The sequence below is a fragment of the Rana temporaria genome, chromosome 1 (assembly GCF_905171775.1).
Source record: "Rana temporaria chromosome 1, aRanTem1.1, whole genome shotgun sequence".
NCBI lineage: Eukaryota > Metazoa > Chordata > Amphibia > Anura > Ranidae > Rana > Rana temporaria.
The window spans coordinates 646,273,390-646,291,996 of record NC_053489.1 but is presented as its reverse complement, the minus strand read 5'-3'; positions in this window follow the sequence as shown (position 1 = coordinate 646,291,996).

Below are 18,607 nucleotides of genomic sequence, written 5' to 3'. Positions count from 1 at the left end.
CACCGTCGGATCTTATCTGCAATTTAAAAATGGCGCGGGGGGCGTTCCCGCTGATTTACGCAGAGAAATATGTAAATCAGCGAGATACGCCAATTCACGAACGTACGCGGACCCGACGCAGTGTTGTTACGACGTTTCCGTAGCGGTTTTCCCGGCGTATACTTACCCCTGCTTCTATGAGGCGCAGCCAATGTTAAGTATAGCCGTCGTTCCCACGTTGATTTTTTTTTTTTACGTCGTTTGCGTACACCGATTCAGAAACCCGCGCGTCGCAAGTTACGCTCACGCCGAAACCACTGATGTCCTAGTGACGTCAGTGGGAGCAATGCATGCCGGGAAATTTCGCGGATGGCGCATGCTCATTTAAATCGGCGCAGGAACGTGCCTGATTTAAATGGTACACTCCCCCTAGCCGTGGAATTTGAATTCCGCCGGGGGTTTTACGATCCGCCGCCGCAAGTTTGGAGGTAAGTGGTTTGTGAATTACCCACTTGCCTCTCAAACTTGCGCCAGCGGATCTTAAATCACATAGATCACGCGGATCTAAAGATCCGCTGATCTATGTGAATCTAGCCCCTGGTGTCCCTCGGCGGCTGTCTCAACTCCTTCATGCAAGAAGTCAACACCTTCATGCAAGCGAGCTCGCATGGTGTTAAGTTCCTGCGGGAACGCTCCCGTGATACAGCCGGCAGCTATTGCCGCTCACTGTATCACTTGGCACTGCCAACCGCGCGCCGCTTCATTAGATGTGATTGACAGCAGGGCGAGCCTACGGCTGCGCTACTTTTAATCCATCCAGTGTAGCCAATCAACAGCCAGGCTCAGAAATGAGGAGGATGACGGGGGCGAGTGTGGGACTTTCGAGGGGGTTAGGTAAGTAAAACGGGGGCTGGGGGAGGGGCGTATTGTCGGATGTTTTTTCACCTTAAAGGAACACTAAGGGCACAATTTTTTTTTTAAATAACATACATGTTATACTTGCCTCCACTGTGCAGATCGTTTTGCACAGAGTGACCCAGGTCCGTGTCTTCTGGGGTCCCTCGGCGGCTGTCTCGAGCTCCCTCGCATGGTACAGTAGAAAGCTTTTGTGAGCGAGCGCGCTCCCGTGATACAGCAGCGGCCATAGCCGCCGACTGTATCACTTGGCCCCGCCCCCCGACGCGCCGTGTCATCCGCTGTGATTGACAGCTGCGCCAGCCAATGGCTTTGCGGCTATCAATCCGCCCAGCCTAGCCAACCAACGGCCAGGCTGGGAACCGAGCAAGAAGACAAGCACGCGCCCGGGACTTTCGAACGGTGAGGTAAGTAAAACGGGGGCTCGGGGGTGGGCGGTGCTGTCAGATGTTTTTTTACCTTAATGCATAGGATGCATTAAGGTGAAAAAACGTTTACCTTTACAACCCCTTTAACCTCCTATGAAATCTAACTACTCCAAGAAGAGTCCGTTCCCTATAACCGCTTCCTCTGTCTTTGCAAATCATAGCCCTCGCCTTTCCTGGGATTGTCTCATTATTGTCTATGCTGGCCCATCTACTCCACCTCTCCCTTCACCTCTCTACATAACCTTTTATGTCAGTGGTCATCAACCCTGTCCTGCAGGGCCCACTAACAGGCCAGGTTTTATGTATTACCTTGGGGAGATGCAGTACTAGAATACTGCAATCACTGAGGAGCAAATTATATCAGCTGTGATGTATTTCAGTTATCTTGCAAACCTGGCCTGTTTGTGGGCCCTGCAGGACAGGGTTGATGACCACTGTTTTATGTAACTGAAAGAGAAGGATTGAAGGAGGATATTTTGCAAAAGCACACTAAAGTGACAGCTCTGGATCTTCTGGCGCTGCCGAAATTCCATCCAAGATGGCGACATCCAGCAGCAGTCTCAAGGTTTTTGGATATCAACCCAAGGAAGGCTTTTACAGGTAAGTAACATGCACTAAATACATTCAACTGGAATAAAGGTGACTTTTCATGATAAAAAGATGAAGGTTTTTGATATTGGCCTCTCCTGAAAATTCTAGTTGACAGTATGTGATGCTGACCATCTTGTTACAATGCCTCCCTAACCCAGAACACAAATGCTAATAAGAACATTCTGACTGAGAAAGTACAAGATACTGTGAGTCAGCCTAGCAGCCAGTCAATTAGTGTTTTCAGGAGGGCAGCAAAGACAGGCTCGTTAAAATTCTCTCGACTGGTTTACCATAATGGTTTGCACACCACTTGTCCTTTAAGTGAACACTTTCAAATTCAATAATGTTTCTATGTGTAATGTAAATGTAGATCATAACTGCATTGCAAATTTCCCAGAATAGAGAAGTATGGTTTGTTCTATTCCCCGGTCAATGCTCCTTAGCTGTCTTAGGTGAACTCTGACATAACTTCAATAAAAAGCAAGACAGGGAATCATGTAAAAGCTCAAAATACTTTCCCCCAGCCAACTATAAAAAGTATAGACAGGATTTCTGTAAGTGGGACATGCTGTTAAATCATTTCTGAGCTAAATATTAAGAAGAGTTTGACTTACCTTAAGGTGGCCAAGAGGTTGGTAAATATGTAAAATAAAGAGAAGATTAAAAGAAATATTAATGGGAGAATTGTAACTGTCTATCACGTAATGTCAGCATAAGGAATATATTATTTATGACATTTACAATTATTTAGTATTCAGCAACAACTAAACATTCACTTTCTGTCAGTTAGGAACTCAAATATTATACGAAGTGAAAGAATAGAAAAGGTGTGGAGAGAGGAAAAGAGGACCAAGGAAGAAGAGGGATAGACACGAGAGAGAGGATGGAAAGGTATAAATAAGTTGAGAGGGTGCCAGAAGAAATAGAGAAAAGAGGGTGGCAGATAAGAAGAAGGAAACACGGGACAAAGGGTGGCAGGTGAGAAGGAGGAGATAGAAAAAAGAGGGAGGCAAGTGAGAAGGAGGAAATAGAGAAAAGAGGGAGGCAGAAGCAGGTGAGAAGGAGCAGATGGAGGAAAGAGGAAGGCGGATGAGGAGGAGATGAAGGAAAGAGAGGCAGGTAAGAAAGAAGGAGATAGAGGAACGAGGGAGGCAGGTGGGAAGGAGGAGATGGGGGAAAGAGGGAGGTAGGTGAGAAGAAGCAGATGGAGGAAAGAGGGTGTCAGTTGAGAAGGGGGGGGGAGGAAAGAGGGTGGCAGTTGATAAGGGGGAGAGGGGAATGAGGGTGGCAGTTGAGAAGGGGAAGAGAGAGGAAAGATGGTGGCAAGTTAGAAGGTGGAGAGAAGGGAAAAAAGGTGGCAGGTGAGAAGGAAAGAGAAAAGAGAGTGGCAGGTGAGAAGAAGGATATATAGCAAAGGGGGTAGCTAGTGAGAACGATGAGCGAGAAGAGGATAACATATGAGAAGAAGAGAGAGGAGCAGTGGTGGCTGGTGCTCCACTTTTTGGAGGGGGCGGCAAACAAACCACCACCCCCCCTCCATTTGGTCGGTCAAGCTTCCCTCCCCCCCATTGCTTGGTCCATCTGAGAACAACCCCCCCCCCCCACCATCACTCACCCATCTGTCCACCAGCCCTGGACTTACCCCATCCAGGTTGCGGGAAGCTCCGGTGGCTTCCACTGCATCTCCTCATTGGCATTGCTTCTGCTCCCGGCTGGCCAATACGATCGCTTCTCCTTTTGGCCAATCGGGTCTTAAGACCCCGCTTCATGATTGGCCGGGAGGAGAAGCAGGAAGACAATAGCGAATATTAATTTGCTATGCCCACCCTTTTTGAAGCCAATTAGAGCCTTTAGGCTCTAATCATGTGCTTAAAAAAAAAAAAAAAACAGAATGTAAATCCACCGTCCGGTGCACTGTATATTAGGGGCCGGGCACATGGATTAGGGGGGCAGCACCCCTGCACCCCTAATGGAGAGGCTGCCACTGGAGAGGAGAGAGTTGAAGGTAAAAAGGGGGGGGGAGAAAAGAGGGTGGCAGGTGAGGAGATGAGAGAGAACACAAAGGCAGGTGACAAGAAGGAGAGAAAAGAGAGGGAGGCAGGTGAGTAGGGAAAGAAAGAGGAGAGAGAGAGAGAGTGGAAGGTGAGAAGAGGTAGAAATAGGAGAGAGGAGAGGGTGGCAACCAGTGAAAGGAGAGAGAGTGGCAGGTGAGAAACAAAAGAGTGGCAGTTCAAAGGGGTGAAGTACAGTAGGAAGAGGGAAAAAGTGGGGGAGATTACAGAGACAAAAAAAAGGGAAAATAAAAAATAGGTAACAAATGAAAAGGAGGCAGAAGCAAGAGAGAAAGGGTGGAGACAGAGCAAGAGGACAGTGCAGAGCTAAGTGGCAGAGAAAATAAGGAAGAAAGAGGATAAAACAAGGGGGAGAGACAATTAGAAGAAAGAAAGGAAATGTGGAGGTGGAAGAAAAGAGGGAGATAAATAATTTGCAAAAGTGAAAAAAAAAGAGTTGGGAAAAAAAGATAGCCATACAGCAAGAAGAGAGAGGACATAAGAAACAAGGAGAGAGAGAGAGAGAGGAGATAAGAAAAAAGAGGAGAGAGAGAGGAGATAAGAAAAGAGGAGAGAGAGGAGATAAGAAAAGAGGAAAGAGAGAGAGGAGATAAGAAACGAGGAGAGAGAGGAGATAAGAAAAGAGGAGAGAGAGAGAGAGGAGATAAGAAAAGAGGAAAGAGAGAGAGGAGATAAGAAAAGAGGAGAGAGAGAGAGGAGATAAGAAAAGAGGAGAGAGAGGAGATAAGAAACGAGGAGAGAGAGAGAGGAGATAAGAAAAGGAGGAATGATAGAAGGAAAGAAAAAAGAGACTAAAAAAGAAGAGTGGTGGGACAGATGACTGCACACATTGGGCCAGATTCAGATAGGTCAGCGGATCTTTAGATCTGATTTACGTTACGCCGCTGCAAGTTTTTATTCAGAAAGCACTTGCCTCTAAAGTTGCAGCGGCGTATTGTAAATCCCCCGGCGGAATTCAAATTCCGCAGCTAGGGGGCGTCTACAATTGAAATCAGGCGCGGCCCTGCGCCGATCGAACAGCGCATGCGCCGTCCCCAAATTTTCCCAGCGTGCATTGCTCCAAATGACGTCGCAAGGACGTCATTGGTTTCGACGTTAACGTAAATTACGTCCGGCCGTATTCGCGAACGACTTACGCAAACAACGTAAAAATTCAAAACTCGGTGCGGGAGCGACGGCCATACTTAACATAGGATACGCCACACTTACCCCTCCTATAGCACGGGTAACTTTGCTTCGGAGAAAGCGGAACGCAAACGACGTAAAAAAAAGCGCCGGGTGGTCGTTCGTTTCTGAATCGGCGTAAATGCTCATTTGCATATTCGACGCGTAAAAGATACGGAAGCGCCACCTAGCGGCCGGCCTGGAATTGCAGCCTAAGATCCGACGGTGTAAGTTACTTACACCTGTCGGATCTTAGGCATATCTATGCGTAACCTGATTCTATGAATCAGGCGCATAGATACGACGGCCGGACTCAGAGATACGACGGCGTATCAGAAGATACGCCGCCGTATCTTCTTTCTGAATCCGGCCCATTAACTTTAAATTGAAAATAAATATATAGTAGCATTAATGTATTTAAAATACTGATAAAATAGATATAGATCGAGATTACAAGGTGCTTAGTTTAATAAATGTATTTAAAATACTGATAAAATATATATGGACCAAGATTACAAGGTGCTTGGCAGGGTCCAGATCCAGACTAGTAAAATGTACTGTATGTCTACTTCAGAAGCAAGACAGGTGGCCCAGAATGGAAAACAGGCATGACAAGTCAACACAATGTACTGGTATTAAAAAGTATATTTCATGAAAAACTAAAACCATATCAGAGACTTGGAAATCTGATCTTAAAATTGGTGTCAGACAGGTGGTAATCAACACCTCAGGTAAAGATCCTTAAACTCAGTTGAGGAACTGAGGCTTCAAAAATTCTTGTTACAAAAAACAACAAGTTCAGCCTTCTTATTTTTCCAGGTTTCTAAATGACTGCTCTGGAAAGGAATGAGGATCCTGCAGAGATAACTAGGAAATAGCTTATTAAGAAAAATAAACAATCTTCTGCTTGAGTGCAGAAGAGTGTTCCAAGACTCCGGGAGCGGAATCAGACACACTCGTACAGGCTCTGATTTAATTCATCTACCTGAGGCGGCAGATGAAACTCAAAGGGAGACTGCCATGAAGAATCAGAAAGAGGCCTCCACCATGGAAGGTTGTGGCTAATCCCAGCATAGGGCTATCAGTTATAGATGATAGACAAGCATATCTTAGACCAGGGGTGCTCAACCTTTTGAAGAGCAAGGGCCACTTAAGCGAATTGATAACTGGCCGCGAGACACAATGAGCGGAGTGGGAGGATGACATGTCCGTGTCCACAGACATAGCCCACTCTACTCTATGGGCCCTCTGATCCAATCAGATTCTCCCATACGGAAAGGGGCAGATCCCTTTCTATTTTTTTTTTTAAGGTAAGCTGGTGTAAACAGACACAAGTGCGTTTTACATCTGCTGCTTCATAGAGGTGAATAGTAAATCTGATTGGGTCGGACCGATCATGTGAAAGGGGCCTAAGGCTGCTTTCACACTGATGTGCTACGATTTGGCCAAACCGCGTGTGCATCGCAGTGCACCTGTGGATTTTCTGCGGGTTAGCTGCACTTTGCCGTAAACTTCTATTATGCCCAGGTTCACACTGGGTATGATTTGGTACGATTTGAGATGCGATTTCACATGTCAAATCGCATCTCAAATGGGCGGCATTTGCCGGCAATTGTCGGCAATGGCACTGTCCTAATCGGTGCGACGCCGCATCTGCGGCGCTGCACCGATTTCAAAAAGTAGTTCCTGTACTACTTTTTGTGATTTTGGGCCGCGATTTACATTGAACCCTGCACAGATGTCTCTTAAATTGCGGCCGAAATTGCGGCAAAATCGTAGCCGCGAAATCGCTGTAAAATTGCGGTTTTTAACGCGATTTTGAATTCGCAGCAGTGTGAACCTAGCCTATATCCTGCTGGTGTGGTGCACTTTCATAAAGCGCAACAAACCTGCAGGTAATAAAAAAGTCTATGGCTCAGTGCTGATGGGGCACACTGGCGGCATGTGATGGGGCACAGTACCGGCAATTGTTGGGCACACTGGCAGCATCTGATGGAGCACAGTACCGGCAATTGATGGGCACACTGGCAGCATCTGATGGAGCACAGTAGCGGCAATTGATGGGCACAGTGTCAGCAATTGATGGGCACAGTGGCTGTGTTTGATGGGCACAGTGGTGGCAATTTATGGGTACAGTGGCTGCGTTTGATGGCACAGTGGCTGATTTTGATGGCACAGTGGCTGCAATTAATGTTTGTTTTTTTTCAGTTTATTTGCGCCCCCCCAAAAATCTTGAGCACCAGCCGCCACTGCTGTATATTGAGATTGCTTATTTGTTCCCATGGAACTTTCTGTCTGTAGATGTCTGCGGAATGTTTATATTATTCCACTATGCCCACAATGCAGATACTTTAAGAGCCTTCATAGGAAAAAGAGAACAAGACTGATAATAAAAACAATTTACAGAGTATATTTTTCTGCCTCGCCATGCGTTGTCAAATGTACCAGAATAGTGGGAAATAGGTGTCGTGCTTCAATAAGTCAGAGGGTTACACAAATCAACCAGAAAATACATAACTGAAAATCACCAGAGGAAATAAACACTTTTCTTCCCTAAACTGCTCTCGGTTACAAAGAAAAAAACTGATTGCACAGACAGCGCTCTGTGTATTTGATTGTCAACTGGTGCGTGTGGTAAATAAACCTTTTCATTATTAAAGCACTTCTGAACAAAGATGTTTGGAGCGCACTGTAATTAAATATATGTTTGCAAATTGAGATTCCTCATTTTCCTACAATGAAATAATAGTATACCACGGAAAGAATGGTTTGATGGTCACTGACTGCAACTAAATGATGGTGATGTTGATGGAGAACCTTTTATGACTCATTCGGGGACAAACAAATATTAACTGACATGACTTTTGTTAAGAGATATCTGCAGATTTTTGGCCAAGTACAAGGAACGTGTATAAATGCGGCTTCAGGGAAGGGAATGCCCTCCTCGCTAATAGGGTTGCCACCCATAAAGGATTGCCCCAGACAGTCCAGGTATTGACTAGGCATGTGCAATTTTTTAAGTTACGAATACGTTTTCCGTCAATTTTCGTTATTTTAGTTGATTCGTTAACATACGAATGAACGAATGGTTTAGCGCAATTGATAACGAATAACGATATTTTCAAAATAACTAATATGAAAAACAACGAAGATACGAAAGATGAAAGAAACGAAAACATAGAAACAACGAAAATACCGAACCCAAAAAAAAAAATAATTACGAAAAACAAAATGAACGAAAATGCAAACTTACTAATATTCGAAGACCGAAAAGAAAACAACCGAAATGCCGAACAAAGACTAAAAAACGAAAATCAAAACTAACGAAAAATAAATTACGAATCTTCGGAAAACTGAAATGAAAACAACGAAAATACAAAATAATGTAAATTAGCTTTCGTTAGTACTGAAATATTTCTGGACATTGACCAATAGCCACTGAGCGCTGTCCCTTTCCTCTGAAGAGGTTTGTTCCTTCCCCCAATGAGCTTCTTTCTCATTACCTCCTGGCTCCTTGTGTCTTTTTCTGTGTTAGACTGCAGTGCATCTAATTTCTAGATTTGTATTTGTAATATCTGACATATTTTAGTTTTCTTCTACGTCAGACTTCATTCTAGACAGGGTGTGTGTGCTAACTAAGACAGTCAAGTCAATCACAGTAAAGTACAAATTACAAAATTACGACGAGTAGCGTGTCGAATAAATGTAAAATGTATTCTAACAGAATTACGAATGCAATAAAATCTACAAAAGTACGTTTTTACAATCAAAGGAAATTAGACATGAAAATACGAATGATCATAAAGCAACGAAAATATATTTCTTTACGAAAATACGAATGCGGCATGATGGAAAATATAATGTAAATACGAATAACAAAACAACGAAAATTAAACCAACGTAAAAACGAAGGAACGAATAAAATCATTTTAAAAATACGAACGCGGCAGAATACAAAATATAACGAAAATACGAATCTCGATTCAACGAAAAATAAACTAACAGAAAAAAACGGAAACGGAAAAAAGACGAGAATACTAAAGAGTACGAATACGATAACTAACGTCTTACAAAATTACGACTCGTTACGAATCACGATAAACGAACAGAAACGAAACAGAAATAAACGAAAATTTTTGCTGTGCACATGTCTAGTATTGACACTTGTGCTCTGTTTTCTGTCCACCTGAAACCCGGACACGACATACCAGGACCGTCATTGTCCTAGAAACCAATGACACTTTTTCCACTGTGCAAACAGCATAGTGGGATTTTCCTAGCTCCACCACCTAACTTCGGCTCCCACACACTTGCTTGCAGCAGCTCCAGATTCCCTCCCTCCGGTAAGGCATTAGGCAATCTAAGTCTAATGCCGCGTACACACGATCAGTCCATCCGATGAGAACGGACCGATGGACCGTTTTCATCGGTTAACCGATGAAGCTGACTGATGGTCCGTCGCGCCTACACATGATTGGTTAAAAAAACGATCGTGTCAGAACGCGGTGACGTAAAACACAACGACATACTGAAAAAAACGAAGTTTAATGCTTCCAAGCGTGTGTCGACTTGATTCTGAGCATGCGTGTATTTTTAACCGATGGTTGTGCCTACTAATGATGTTTTTTTTTCCCATTGGTTAGGAATCCATCAGTTAAATTTAAAGCAAGTTGGCTTTTTTTTAACCGATGGTTAAATAACCTATGGGGCCCACACACGATCGGTTTTGACCGATGAAAACGGTCCATCAGACCGGTGTCCTCTGTTTAACCTATCGTGTGTACGAGGCCTTAGGGGGCTGGGGGGTGCTGATAAAAGGGGATATCTCTCTAATGGAGGTCTCTAAGCAAGGTGGGGGGCACTGATATAAGGGGACTGTGAGCTAATAGGGGTCCTTAATGGAGGATGCTGACTACTGATCTAATGGTTGCTGATCAACCATTAGATCAGCAGTCAGTACTACCCAAAACAAGAGACCCCATTATACTATACTAGAGGCCCCAGGGACAAGGGACTGTGCACTAGGTATTATGAACAGTGTACAAAGCACTATGTAGGGACTGTGTAGGACTAGAGACTAGGAACTGTGTACTATCATTTAGGGACTATATGCTAGAGACTAGGGGCCAAGTTTTACAGGCAAGTGCTTTATTCACAAAGAACTTGCCTGTAAAGTTGCGGCGGCATAGCGTAAATGACCCGGCGCAAGCCCGCCTAATTCAAATGAGCCGGGTAGGGGGCGTGGAGCATTTAAATTAGGCGCGTTCCCGCGCCGAACGTACTGCGCATGCGCCGTCCGGAAAATATCCCAGGGTGCATTGCTCCAAATTACGTCGCAAGGACGTCATTGGTTTCGACGTGAGCGTAAATGGCGTCCAGCCCCATTCACGGACGACTTACGCAAACAATGTAGATTTTAAAAATTTAGACGCGGGAACGACGGCCATACTTAACATTGGTTGCCCCTCATATAGCAGGGGAAACTTTACGCGGCGCAAATCTAACGTAAACGTCGTAACTTCACTGCGTTGACCGCGCGTACGTTCTGGAATTCGCGTATTTTGCTAATTTGCATACTCGACGGGGAAAACTACGGAGGCGACACCTAGCGGGAAAAAAAATTGCATTTAAGATCCAACAGCGTAAGAGCCTTACGCCTGTTGGATCTAATGGATATATATGCGTAACTGATTCTAAGAATCAGTCGCATAGATACGATGGCCCAGATTAGGACTTACGACGGCGTACATTGCGTTGCGCCGTCGTAAGCCCTTTGAGAATCTGGGCCTAGGTACTGTGTACCATCTATTAGGGACTAAAGTCAAATATAAAAATAAAATCGAAAATGGGACCCACTATCCAGATGGAATTGCAGTATATGTTAGTTAACACTGATGGGATGCCTCCAACGCTATGGGGGATCAATGCAAAAGCAACAGTGATGTATTCAGAAATCAGCAAAAGGTTTAAACCGCTAGGGGTGAGGTTTACTCCTTGCTAGTGAAAACAACCAACACCCCCCCCCCCCTCCAGTGCATTCAATTAAAAACACATACAAAAATTTACAATGTTGTCACAATATGGCGCCAAACACAAATCCCCCCCACACGCACACACATGCATGATCAGCATGGAAAGAATGGGTCTACTCGGGTGACTTGGTAAACTTCACCGTATACACATAGCATGTCCATGAATAGGGCTTGTTCAATGATAATATAAATACATTTGGGTTTACACAGGTAAATAAGTCATTCCTGATGGTATGGCACCGAAATAGTGAATCCTGGACCGTTTATGCTGGTTTAATATAACAGCGTGTAGCACATAGACTGCGATATGAATTTGCCAATGTCCATGCAATAAGAGGAGAGAGAGAATCTCTCAGTTTGCAGAGAATAGTTCAATCCAATCTTGGGTGAAGATGGCTATTGGTATAAATACTGTAAATACCTTGATAATCTTCACAGTTCAGCAAATAAATGGTATAACATATCACAAAGAGCTCAGTTGAAGAGTATATGTCAAGGACAAGATAAATAGATTTTGTCCAAAGGCTCTCACCACTCCATGGTAATAAGCTGAAATGGAGATTGTATCTTCCTTCATGGATGCTGCACTCAGAGTTTTTTGGTGAGTCCTTAAGTTAATATCAACGTGGTGTTGCGTCGGCTCAATGTCCGGTAACAGCTAAATGCTAGGCATTCGGTCAGACATAGGTACGTCGGGTCAGGAGATCCGTGGGTTAGTGTGTCGTAAGCTCATCCAGTTGATCCATGCGGAAGGGGTGGCTCAAAGTGACGCACACCTGTTGGAACGCACGGTGGAGCGCAGGGTAGAGGTGACGAAGTCCGTTATATACATGTAATCACTCCTCATTCATCCTGTATTTTAAGCATTGCAATATGTCAACATAAGATGGCCCTATAATGAAGTTCTGACGTAACTGAAGATAATTGGGCATTTGCCCTTTAAAAAGATGTGGTTACAGAATGCCATACGTCCTGACGAAGCGCATGGTCACATGTGCGAAACGCATTGACGTAAGCAGCGTCACCTCTACCCACCTTAGTCATAGCTGACTAAACACTGGGGTAGATTCAGGTAGCTTTGCACAGTTTTTACGGAGGTGCAGGGCACCGTTTTTGCCCTGCGCCCCCGCAAATTATCTGCGCTACCCTTGATTCACGGAGCAGTAGCTCCGTAAATTGCGTGGGCGCTCCGGCAAAATGCCCGGCGTAAGCGCTCGCAATTTAAATGATCCCGTAGGGGGCGGGAATCATTTAAATTAGGCGCGTTCCCGCGCCGATCGTAGGGCGCATGCTCCGTCGGGAAACTTTCCCAACGTGCATTGCGGCAAATGACGTCGCAAGGACGTCATTTGCTCCAAAGTGAACATGAATGGCGTTCAGCGCCATTCACGCTTCACTTACGCAAACGACGTAAAATTTAAACTTTGCGACGCAGGAACGACGGGTATATGTAGCATTGGCTGCCCCTGCTATTAGCAGGAGCAGCCTTACGTGAAACCCGACGGACGGAAATGACATAAACTGCGTACGCAGGGCTCGCGTAACGTTGTGAATCGGCGTTAGAATGCAATTTGCATACTATACGCTGACCACTACGGGAACGCCCCCTAGCGCCCATCGTAAGAATGCAGCCTAAGATATGCGGGCATAAGAAGCCTTATGCCATTCATATCTTAGGCTGCAGTCGGCGTATCAAGGTTCCTGAATCAGGAGCATTCGATACGCCGGGGGAAAGTAAGCAATTGTGCTGCGTAACTATGGTTACGCAGGCGCAATTGCTCTTTGAATCTACCCCACTGTTGATAGTGTGAAACACGTCAGATTTTTTTTATCCTGTACCCTGCTGTGGTGTGTACTTTTGTTATTTTAAACAATAAAGGTGTTTTTATTGGCGTGCGGCTGTCCAGACCTTCCCTCTTCTAAGCAATTAAAACCTATTAAATCCAAAACTAAAAAAAGGAAACATTTTTGTTAATGTTTCACTTTCAAAGTTCATGCACTAGTTCAGCCTATTGGGCAACAGCGGGCCTGATGTTTGCAGGAGACCTAAACCCACTGAGTTACTAGAGGGAGAATATACAGATCAGTCCATAATATCAGTCATACACTCATGGTAACATGGCAACAGCAAGCAAGATAATTGTAAAATAAAAATGGCTTTGGATATTACTTTGAGGAAAACTTTACTTAAAATGAGTAAAAATATCTACACTCTGAAATTACATTATAATCTAAATCTGGACAGAAACATGAAGAGGAATTTGTCTTCGAATTACTAGCATAATAGTCCACACTAAAGCGGCGATGGGGGTTGAGGGTCTCCACGTCCTGCAATTAGTCAGCGACGGACTTGAATATTTATGATGGCACTCCTAAGGATTTGCAATTCATGAAACATATGAAGTGGTTAATTATTCCCATTTTTCATGTCACTTCATACATGTGTAAATCAATCAGCGGAGGAGAGAATAATTAACAAATACAAAGGAAGGTTTTTATTAGCTATCAAAAATGTAAAACTATAATCTGCTGACAAGCTCCACCTTGCAGATGTATACTTATGTATACAAATGTAGGATGTATTTGGCGAGTGCAATTACCCTCAACAAAATGATGAAGACCCGGGGAAATAGTTTATAGGGTGACAAGGAAGTGGCACACACTCAGGCCCGGATTTACTCCCTTTGCTGCCCCAAGGCCGGGTCCTTCAATGCCCCCCCCCCCCCCCCCCACACACACACACACACACACACACCATCACAAAGGGGGCTTCTGAGCCACCCCCATGTGATAGAAATTAGGTAAAAAAAAATACATTAAACCCCCCCCCCACCAAATACATTTTTGGCTATTTTCCGAGGCTCTGTTGAGGTTCGTACTGCGCAAGCACCGCGCCTGCGCAGTACAAGGGGTCCTTATCTGCCGGGGGAACTTTTTCGGCAGGACACCGGGATAACAAGATTTTTGCAGGGCAATTGCAGCATGGCTCCATTCACTTGAAAAGCGAGATGGAATATAATTGCAAAGCATTGCAGCCACTGCCTCTGCAGAAAAAAAAGGGGGGGGGCAGAGATTAAGCTGCTCAACCAGGGGATTTTACCCCCATCACACATGTAAGTGAGCCCCAAAAGAGGTGTGAAGGAGCCCTGGTACAATGTAGACACACACACAGCAATTACAGCAGTCCCCTATACATTGCTCCCCAGGATGACATCTCTGATGGGGTCTCGTATAAGCTGAGCCCATCCTGATCACAGGGAACATGGAGCCCAGAAGAATACACTCACTATTTCTACACTCAGCCGCCATGGTATACTAATGAGGGGCCGCTGACTCCAACATGACCGCACTGACAGGCCCTATAGGTGAGACAGATAGAAGGAAAGGCTCACCTTGATCGCTCCGACCATCTTGCATCGCACCCAAACTCTTTGCATTTGTCGCTTCTCTGTTCTCCTAGCAACGGAGCTCTGACATCACCAGCATGCAACCCACAGGGAGTCACCCTCCGCACCTAGGAGGGGGTAGAGGGCAGGGACTATGCTGTTGCTGTGGCACCGCCCCTGCACCCACTGCCGCCCCAAGGTCTGGCCTCGGTGGCCTTGTGGGAATCTGGCCCTGCACACACTGCATTAAAAATTGGGTGTTCCTAAATAATCTAAAAATCGATATATAATGTGTAGTAAAATCAACATTGTCGTATGTAGGCCCCCCGATGTGGGCAAGGTGTGGGAAATATATTTTATCTAGGAGCACAGCCAATGCTTTCCGCTTTCTTGTCTAGGCAATAATACATTTCCGAAGCTACTCAAGGCCTCCTGAGATACTCACGTGCCACATCCCAGGAGGCTTCAAAGAGGAACCTTGAACATACTGCACATGTGCCACCTCGTGTCAGGGGTCCAGCTGCAAGAGCCCAGAAGAGGCAGCTGGCTGCTGATGATGTCAGCACAGAAAATGGCGGTACGGAAGCCAATGTATGGAAGCCTTCAGCAAGTTGCAAGAAGACGACACTGGATTTGATGCACATGTGTGAATGTCTTTTGAAGATAACCCAGGAAACCAGGTAAGAGGGGAAAGAAAAGAAAAACAAACGTGAGGTTCCCTTTAATGCTGCCAACTTTTTGTTTTCAAAATTAAAATGCACATTTCCTGATAGGGCCACATAAAAAAAAAAAGAAAAAGAAAGTGGCTTCATGGGTTTGACACCCCTATCACCCATTTGTTTTGGAATTCCAGATTGTGTGGAACCCAGTTTGCTTCTGTGCCATTAACAAGAAGGGGAGATCAGCAAACAGATGTTCGCTGATCTACCCCCCCTCCGCCCACAATGCTGGTCCCAGATCCATTGCTGGGCGTGAAAAGCCCAGAAAACTTGGTAAGAGTGCGCTTGGAGGGGATTGGTAGTCACCGAGTGTGTGGAAGTGATCTGGTGCTGCCCAGTAACCGGATCGCATCAATCTGACAGCCAACAGTCAGCTTGGAATATTTATAAAGTCTGTTAAAAACAAAACAAAGCCACCAATGTAGTATTTACCGTGTTCTCAGCCAAAAGTTTTCCCACAACCTTGTTGGGTGTATACTTTATCATTTAGGTATGTTGTTATAGTATGATGCAGTGGTTGTCAAATTCTTAATATGGGGGGTCTCAAGTGTAGCCCCCGACATCACCACAGGTCTCCACATACAATTTAGTGAATATGAGGCCCCGTACTCACGACCAAACATGTCTGCTGAAACTGGTCCGCGGACCAGTTTCAGCAGACATGTTTGGCCGTGTGTAGGCACGAGCGGACCATTTTCGGGCCGATCGGACAGGTTTCCAGCGGACAACTGTTTCCTGGACTTGCTTTAAAACAGTCCGCTGGAAACCTGTCCGCCCGGACATGTACGGTCGTCTGTACAGACCTACCGTACATGTCCTGCCGCCCACCATCCCTCGCATGCGTCGAATGACTTCGACGCATGCGTGGAAGCATTTTAAAGGCGGGCCGCCCACGTCGCCGCGTCATTGTCGCGGCGACACCCCGTCATCGACGCGTCGACACCGCGGACACGCCCCGCGTATTGTTTACGCGCGGACTTCTGTTCGATGGTGTGTATAGCCATCGAACAGAAGTCCCCGGGCAGTCCCCGGCCAGACATGTCCGATGGAAACGGTCTGCAGACCGTTTTCATCGGACATGTCCTGCCGTGAGTACAAGGCCTGAAGTGACTATGAGTATGACTATGAGTATGATAAAAGAAATGGTCAGAAACTTCAGGCATTATACAAAAGATAGTTAGCAACTGTTGATTTAAGAGATAGTCAGAGACTATGGACATGGTACAAAATATGGCCAGACACAACAGACAAAGTACAAGCGATGGTCAGAGACTATGCACATGGCACAAGAGATGGCCAGAGACTGTAGGCATGATACAAAGGATGTTAGAGATTGTTGACATGATACAAGAGATGGTCAGACTATGGACATGATACAAGAGGTGGCCAGAGACTATGGATATGGTACAAGAGATGGCCAGGAGACCGTGGGCAATATACAAGAGATGGCCAGAGACTGTAGGCAATATACAAAAGATGGTTGGAGACTGTGGACATGGCACAAGAGATGACCAGAAACTGTGGGCATGGTACATAAGATGTTAGAGATTGTTGACATGATACCAGAGATGGTCAGACTATGGACATGATACAGGAGATGACCACAGACTATGGACATGGTACAAGAGATGGCCAGGCGACCGTTGGAAATATACAATAGATGGTCAGAGGCAATATACAAAAGATGGTTGGAGACTGTGGACATGGCACAAGAGATGACCAGAGACTGTGGGCATGATACAAAATATGGTTAGTGACTGATGACATGATACAAGAGAAAGTCAGACTTTGGACATGATACAAGAGATGGCTAGAGCCTGTGGACATGGTAGAAGAGATGGCCAGAGACTATAGACATTGTACAAGAGATGACCAGAGACTATGGACATGGTACAAGAGATGGCCAGAGATTGTGGGCAATATACAAGAGATGGTCAGAGACTAGGGACATGGTACAAGAGATGGCCAGAGACTACAGACAATATACAAAAGATGCTCAGAGACTATGGGCATGATACAATAGATGGTCAGAAACTGTGGACATGGTACAAGAGATAACCAGAGACTCTGGGTATGATGCAAGAGATAGTCAGAGACTCTGGACATGGTACAAGTGATGATCAGAGACTCTGGGCATGATACAAAAGATGGTCAGAGAGTGCTGAAATATTGCAGGAGTCTGTCAGAGACTGGGAATGTGATATAGGTGTTGCTGGAGACCTGGGATGTGCTTCAAGAGTGTCATGGACTGGAGACAGATTACACAAGACTGCTAGAGATCACTGCTATGACAAAGCAAAGGGGGACAGAGATTGGTGTCTACAGGGGCCCTGAGGGCCCCACAAAAAGTTCCAAAAGGCTGCAGGTTTTTTTTGGGTATACAATCCTATGCATCTTGCGTGTAAAAAAAACACAGGAACTGTCTTGCAAAATACAAGTCACTTGGCAACCATGGAGGAAAGTGGGCCGGGTCGGACTCTGGTGAATAGGAGGAATCAATGGAAATGAATTCTATCATGTGAGTGGTGTAAAGAACAAGGTGACTCTCTTTATTTTGGGGTGAATTGACAAGGGCGGTTGGTTGCTATGGGTTACCATTCTGCTCCCATCCCCAGGAAACCAAACTGCTGCGCTGTACAGCTTGCGATGCCTGTGTTTCATGTTTAAACTGATATTCACGTAGGGAGGCTGTCCGCAGCTCCTCCGCCTGTCAGCAAATGCGAGGGCTACACTTTACTAATTTCATTGCGTTACAATGTGATGCGCCTCTGCCCTGTACGCCGTGCATTTAAACTCAGTGAAAATAGCTGAAGTGGCGAGATGGAAGCCATTCTTTATCTGCCTGTGACAGGAAAAAGCTCAATGACTGAGGCACAGGCTGAGGCCTCCTGCCAGGCCTAAAAATAGAGCCATATATATTTTTTTCCCCTTCCGCTTTCGGTCATGTGATTTGATGAACCGCAGCTATGCTGAGTCTTTATTGCATTTGTGAAATGACTTTTAAATCAAATTACAGTTCCAAAGCCTACATTATACCACATTAGGAAGACATACCTACTCAGAGATTTATTAACATATACGGTAGACCGGGCTTGTCTTCCCTGCCAGTTTGCAATGTGCAGCGGTGTTGTCAAATTTTATGACAGACTCCCTAGACAGGGAATGCGAGCCATTTGTCAAAGGTAACAATATTGTAAACAGGACAACGACGCCTCTGCAAAAAAAAAAAAAAAAAAAGCTGCTTACATTGCTGCCTCAGGATCAACTGGAACTTCCACAATTTGCTGGATGTCCTTTCATGTCCAATACATGGTATTCTTC